The sequence below is a fragment of the Pituophis catenifer genome, unplaced genomic scaffold (genome assembly GCF_029215685.1).
Source record: "Pituophis catenifer annectens isolate HBS135680 unplaced genomic scaffold, rPitCat1.0.hap2 SCAF_2, whole genome shotgun sequence".
Taxonomy (NCBI): Eukaryota; Metazoa; Chordata; class Lepidosauria; order Squamata; family Colubridae; genus Pituophis; species Pituophis catenifer.
In genome coordinates this window covers 71908700-71915962 of record NW_027256882.1, presented here as the reverse complement: position 1 = coordinate 71915962, position 7263 = coordinate 71908700, and the positions used below count along the sequence as shown (strand labels likewise).

The 7263-nt window shown below is 40.3% G+C and overlaps 1 long non-coding RNA gene across 1 annotated transcript; it reads left to right on the top strand.

Annotated features, from left to right (window-relative positions):
• The first annotated feature begins 1318 nt into the window (after positions 1 to 1318).
• LOC139312283 (uncharacterized) lies at positions 1319 to 3690 on the top strand. Its single transcript, XR_011599987.1, has 3 exons — positions 1319 to 1395; positions 2849 to 2920; positions 3654 to 3690. It is a non-coding gene; the product is annotated as an uncharacterized lncRNA (long non-coding RNA).
• The last annotated feature ends 3573 nt before the right edge of the window (positions 3691 to 7263 follow it).

The following is a 7263-nucleotide window of genomic DNA, read 5'->3' as shown; positions in this document are numbered from 1 at the left end:
CCAGAAGCCTTAAATAAAGTAAGTTTTTTTAAAATTTGAGATTAGTTAGATGATTTAATAATTTATTTAATCTCACTGGTTCAACATTTATCACAGAGGAAAGATTTGAAGACTCCAAAACATTACAAGATAATAAAACTGGAAAGAGCTCTTGAAATAATAGTTAGCTTTCTAGAAATTTCTGGCCTACTCCATTTCCTCAAACTCCTTTGCAGTTAATTTGTCTTTCATCAAACCATGTATAAACCAATGGCTGCAGAAGTCTTTTTTCCAAGGCTAAATGTTTCCAAATTACATGATTTTTCAAGGAGGATTTTTGAGTTGATTGTGTTGCTATCCAAGAACATATTTTTTTAGTTCCATTCCGTATCATCCTTAGGCAGAGTCTCTGTTACATTCTATTAAGAGACAATGGTATTTGTACGTTATACATTATGTATAATGTTGGTGCATTATGTTATACCATTTCTTTAAAAAAAAACACCAATTTTTTTTCATATCCATTTGCTTTTACAAATAGGACATATACATCTGATAAAATGGGATTTAACATTACCTAAAATGGAACAGTCCTGAAACATATATGAACATACCTATAGTCTCCTATAGGAAATCAATCTCTCTGTATATATGAGATAGATAGATAGATAGATAGATAGATAGATAGATAGATAGATGATAGATAGATAGATAGATAGATAGATAGATAGATAGATAGATAGATAGATAGACAGATAGACAGACAGATAGATATAGAGATACAAACACACAAACAAAACTCTCTGAAATTTCTTCTGAACAGATTGATTGGAAATTTCAGTCATGAAGTAATTAATTCTTTATCAGAATCTGTGTTCATACATTCGCCATTTGGAGTGTTAATCAGAAAATCAAAGAAATCTATGGGTATTGTATATAACCTCCCCACAACACAGGATAATCTTCCTAAATCTTAGAGGCCTGTTATGAGAGATGTGAAAAAATAATTTAATTTAGCAGTCAATAATTATGATATTTAAAATGATAGTCATTTCAATGCCAAGAAACTACAGAGCACATAGAAGAGGGATTTTGCTGTAAGAATATTGTCTCACTTATCTGATCACAAAGAAACTTAATTAATTAATTAAATTTTGGACCCCCCCCCTTCACCTTCTCCCCTTGAGATTCGTACTGCTGCTGTTCCTTCATTTTATAAAAGGATATATCCATGAAGGATATGGGGAACTAAGCAAAGGAATCCAGCTATAAGAAATAGAGTGTACCCAATTATAAAACAAAATGATTCTTTTTTCCCCCTAGGGACGCAATGGGATCCCAGGTCCTCCAGGTCCAGTGGGACCTCGGGGTCCCCCAGGTGACACTATTGAGAGGCGGGGTGAAAAAGGAGAGAGGGTGAGTTCTCACAGCACAAATGTACAGTAGCCTGAATGAAAGAGATGGATTTTACAGACTTTCCTCTTTAAAAGGAGAAACTTTCCTTGATCCTCTTCTCTATCATCCTTTATCAAATTTTGCATCAACAATCAATGAATTCCATTATATGCATTTTATCCTTTAAGCTTAAGAGTACCTCTACTGATAAATCATTTTTGAAGCTTTCTGCCTTCTCTTATAATGTGTGGTGTAGTTCTCTTGCCTGAGTCATCTGGAACTATCTCTTCTGAAATTCTCTCTCTCTTTGCTGTTCATCTGCATCTGCTTGGGGACAAAGTGGTCTGGATCTAATTGGTGGCTTGGTGAGTAGCAGTCTTCCATTATGTGAAGAGTGGCATTTTTGGTTGCAGCCATAGATTAATTTTCTTAGAGGAACTCCAGTTGCAATCAGGTTTATTTTACAGATTTGGTGTAAATCTGGGACCTGAATCAGATTGGTGTGCTATAAACTCTATGTCTTCTGTTTTTGGGTCCTAAGAACTAAACAATTATTGGAATGATAGGTGTTGGTTATGTTTGCTGCAAATCTTCTAACATATTTCTATATTTCTCTGAAACAAGAAATTTTGGATTAATGAAGATGATCCACAAACAAAACAGTTTTGAATTTACTGTATCCTAAGGCTTCGTGTCTGTGTCTTTAATACTTCCAATTACAGTTGAAGGCTTACGTGACTAAATTTACATTAACTTAAGTAAAATTTTAGAGGAAAATGAGAAGACCAAGCTGCAGCATATTTTTCTGATGTATTAACTTTCTGCTTGTAATATTGCTTTTATACAAGAAAGCCTTCAATTGTGAGTCCCTGCCCAAAGTATGAAGTTATAGCATATAGCACTGAAACAGGAGTAGCTTTATGGGAATTAGAACCCATTTGCCATGTGATAATATTATGACTTGATGACATTAAACTAAATTTGGTAAGCATATACATAAATATAAAATACATTCTACAGTAGGTTGGAGGAAAGTTATAACTCTGTAAAGATTTGTCTGTAAAGACCTGCAAGCCATTATTTGATAATGGATATGAGTCAAGTTCTGAATTGTAAACCCAATTTTCCAGCCTTCTATGGGGATGCATTGTGCAAATAATGTAAATTTCATGCTTGTAATATTTTGCATAGTGATACAAAATGGCATCAGTAAATAATTTGTGTTGTATGCTCAACTACATTGATGTAACTGACATTTTGGCATCATCATCATTTTCATTAGATATCTTTGCAACCTTCTCCTATCTGGCCCATTCTGGATTTGTTCAACTCTTATCTTCAGATCACATGATGAAGACAGTTGGAATTTAGAGAAAGCTGAAATCCTATCTGTGTTTTCATAGCTATGCTTTTGATTCTTAAATGTAAATAATTTCTGCAAAGATGTGTCCTTAATGTTTCTATTTTCTTCTAGGGATTTTCAGGAGCAGATGGAACACCAGGGAATCCTGGTCTTCCTGGCAGCCCAGGTTCTCCTGGTCAACCGGTAATTAACCTTTTTAACATTTTGCCATGTATAGTTGCATACAAACACATTCCTATATGTCCCTAATGCTTTGCTGTAATTGAGATACTATCTGCCACCATAAGTTGGAACTTTTGAAATACATACTTTTTTTACTGAACATTTTTTTCTTCATGGTCACAGTGAAGCATGCAGTTTTGTTCTTAAGCAGAAATAAAACTTTCTAGAACTGAAAGGTTTTTGTGAAGCCTTATGTTGTTAAGCATTTTGGTTTGACATAGTATTGTGACATCTCCACCAGTACAACTCTGTACTATTTTAAAGGTGGTGCAAGTGCAAAAATCCAAGCCCCATGCTCAGTCTCGTTCTGATGAACCGAGTGCCAAAAAGAAAAAAAAAAGGATATGAATCTCTGCTTGGGACAGAAAAATATACTGGTGCCGAACACAAAGGCAAGGAGCCTCTGGTTTTATGAGTGTTTCTGCCCATCTGTACATTATATTGGTCCCCCATTTGTGTAATTCCCCAAGATCACAATGTAGATCTGGTGACTTACCTATAACTGAGATACTTCATGTACCCAGTACTAAGTTCATGTTCTAACCATATTGAATGCTAGCCTATTTTATTTAGCTCTAGGATTTATTTTCAAATGTATTGCTTTATCTTACTCTTCACCTCTCTTTTCTTATTCCCACCATAGGAAAACAAGTCCTATTCAATTTTTTTCCCTTCTCTCCACTTCTCTTCATAGGGCAGCCCTGGCCTTCCTGGTCTCAGAGGAAACCAAGTAAGTAAAGATAATATTTGCCATTAAACTCCTTGTTTCCAAGTGAAGAGCCATTTACTCCTTATCTTTTGCCTTTCAGGGGGAGCGTGGGCTGATTGGGCCAAGAGGAGAGAAAGGTGAGCCGGTAAGTGGATCTTTGAGAGTTTGACTGGGAAAAGGATCATATAGAGCAATGTTGGTGAACCTTTTCAGCACCAAGTGCTGAAACGGGAGCTTGCGCGCACGCGTGCCAGAAACCAGAAGATCAGCTACCTGGTGCGCATGTGTGCGCCAGGCAGCTGCTCTTCTGGTTTCCGGCGCATACGCCCTGGCCATTGGTCTTCTGGTTTCTGGCACGCATGCATGCATGCACACACGAAAACCAGCTGGTTGTATGCATGCACGTGCTGGAAACTGGAAGAGTAGCCCCCTGGCACGCACATGCACACCGGGCGGCTGTTCTTCCAGTTTCTGGTGCTACTGCACATATGAAGACCAACTGGCCAGCGCACCGAAGAACAACGAGCGACGGCTTGCGTGCCCGGAGAATTGGCTCTGCGTGCCATTTCTGGCACCGAAATGACCCTTGCCATAGGTTTGCCATCACAGATATAGAGTTTATTTGTTGTGGTAGGATATGTAACATTTCCATATAATGTATACCCTAGCTCAGGGGTCGGCAACCTTAAACATTCAAAGAGCCATTTGGACTCGTTTCCCACAGAAAAGAAAACACCGGGAGCCACAAAATCCTTTTGACATCTAAAATGAAGATAATACTGCATATATCATTTTTTTACCTTTATTCTATGTATAAAAAAAACTATAGTGTGCTGCATTTATGAAATCAATGAACTGCTACACAGAAAACAAATTTTTATTTCTGCATGCAACAAAAACATTTTGAACTCTGAAAAAAAAAAAAGATGGGCCGAGAAACTCAATAAATCACGTGCCGGCGGGTGTCGCACATTGGCGGTTGTGATGCATATTTTGAGCAACAGAGCCACAGCAGAGGGATGAAAGAGCCACATGTGGCTCCAGAGCCACAGGTTGCAGACTCCTGCCCTAGGTCCTCTGGTCACTCCTCCTAAGCAGTACTACAGCATCAGAGTTGCTGATAGGGAATCCTAATGATAAAAAGGGAGCATCTTTGTACTATCTGTCTGAAAGTAACAGTTGTTCTGCCATCATAAATTCAGAATGGAGATAATTATCTGGCGATGATTACATTCAAATGGGAATAAATGTGGGTGAGCAGAAGAAAGAAAGGTGAGAATACTTCACACTCTCAGCTGAAATCTGCCATCAGAATGGCTTCATCAAAATGCAAATAGAAAGCTTTGCTTTTATCAACACATCTCTGTTTACAACCTGATATTTCACTGATATTGGTTTTCATACAAATTATCACATTTATTCTAAACAAAACTGTGTGACTCTGATCCCTCATTTGGGAGTTGTCTAAAACACAGAGCGCACCTATCTACTCTTAGCTCCAACCCTCTTATATTTAAAAAAAACTCATTTTTATTGTAAAGTGATTAACAGTAGCAGGCTGTTAAGAGTTTCTGCACCATCCCATTTAATTTCTCTTTTTCATGCAATTCTTCTGTTAACACTCAGCATAAGGAAAAGTCCTGGGAAATATCAACTGTGAGTCACACTTTGTGATCAGAGGTCGACCTCGAGGCACCTCGCTTGGGGGGTGCCGCAAGGGTTGGTGCTCTCGCCCCTTCTGTTCAACACTTATGTGAAGCCGCTGGGTGAGATCATCCGTGGTTTTGGGGTAAGGGTACATCAATATGCTGATGACACTCAGCTGTACATCTCCACCCCAATGATGCCCTTGACGTGATGTCCCGCTACCTGGAAGCCGTAAGGGTCTGGACAGGGAGAAATAGACTCAGACTCAACCCTTCCAAGACCAAGTGGCTGTGGCTACCGGCATCCCGGTATAGTGATAGCTGATGCCATCGCTGTCTATAGGGGGTGAATCTCTACCCACCACAGAGAGGGCTCGCAATCTGGGTGTCCTCCTGGATGCATGGCTGTCTTTAGAAGAGCATATGACGGCCGTGGCCAGGGGGACTTTATCCGGTTCGCCTGATTCGCCAGTTTCTGGACCGGGATGCCTTGCGCACAGTCACTCATGCCCTTGTCACCTCCTGTCTGGACTACTGTAATGCTCTCTACATGGGGCTCCCCTTGAAGAGCACTCAGAGGCTCCAACTGGTCCAGAATGTGGCCACACGGGTAATTATGGGTGCAACTCGTTGCGCCCATGTAACACCTCTCCTGCGCGAGCTCCCAGTCGTCTTCCGGGTGCGATTCAAGGTGTTGGTTAACACCTTTAAAGCTCTCCATGGCTCAGGACCTGGGTACTTACGAGATCGCCTCCTGCCACCGATAGCTTCCCACCTACCAGTTCGCTCCCACAGAAAGGGACTCCTCAGGGTGCCGTCGGCCAAATTATGTCAGCTGGCGACACCCAGGGGGAGAGCCTTCTCTGTGGGAGTCCCTGCCCTTTGGAATGAACTGCCCCCGGACATACGCAGGATCTCTGACCTCCGAGTTTTCCGCTGTGCTCTTAAGACCCTGCTCTTCCGACAGGCAGGGCTAGCTTCATAATTGAGTTTTAAATTCGGAGTTCTTAAATTTTTTAGGTTTTTTAGCTAATTTTGGCCTTAAATGTAATACTTTTAAGAATTTTTAAATTTAAATTGTGATATTTGTATTGTGTTTTACCTGGCTGTACACGCCCCGAGTCCCTCGGGAGAGGGGCAGTATAGAAATAAAATTATCCTTATCCTTATCTCTTCAGTTTATGCTTATAAAGATATTTCCATGCTCCCCTTGACATCCTAGATAGGTTCTTGTTTAATTCCTAAACTGTACTATGATAAGGTAACATTAAACTTTTGTCTTGGTCAGGGGGAGCCTGGAATACCATTGAATGGAGGAAGAGGCCTTCCTGGCCTAAAGGGAGAACCTGGCAATCCAGTAAGTAACACCCTACAGCAGAGGTCTCCAATCTTAGCAACTTTAAGACTTGTGGACTTCAATTCGCAGAATTCCTCAGCCAGATTTGCTTTGCTGGCTGAGGAATTCTGGCAGTTGAAGTCCACAAGTCTTAAAGTTGCCAAGATTGGAGACCCCTGCCCTACAGGCAAATAGGAGGGAGAAGGAAGAGCCTTGGTAGTACAGTGGTCTAAGGCACCCTGTTATTAAGCTGGTTATTAAGACCAGCTGCCTGCAATTACTGCAGGTTCGAATCTCGCCAAGGCTCAAGGTTGACTCAGCCTTCCATCCTTTCTAAGGTAGGTAAAATGAGGACCCAGATTGTGGGTGCAATAAGCTGACTTTGTATAAATATACAAAAGGATGAAGGCTATTGCTGAGCACATTGTAAGCCACCCTGAGTCTCCGGAGAAGGGCGGCATATAAATCAAATTTAATTAAAAAAAAAAAAGGAAGAAAAAGAAACTGAAAACAGGATTCCCACGGAAATGGATGGGTGGGGGGAGGAAGTATCTTAACCTTCATGAGGTCCTCATGTATGTGTCATTTGCCACATGGAAATATTTCTTTACAG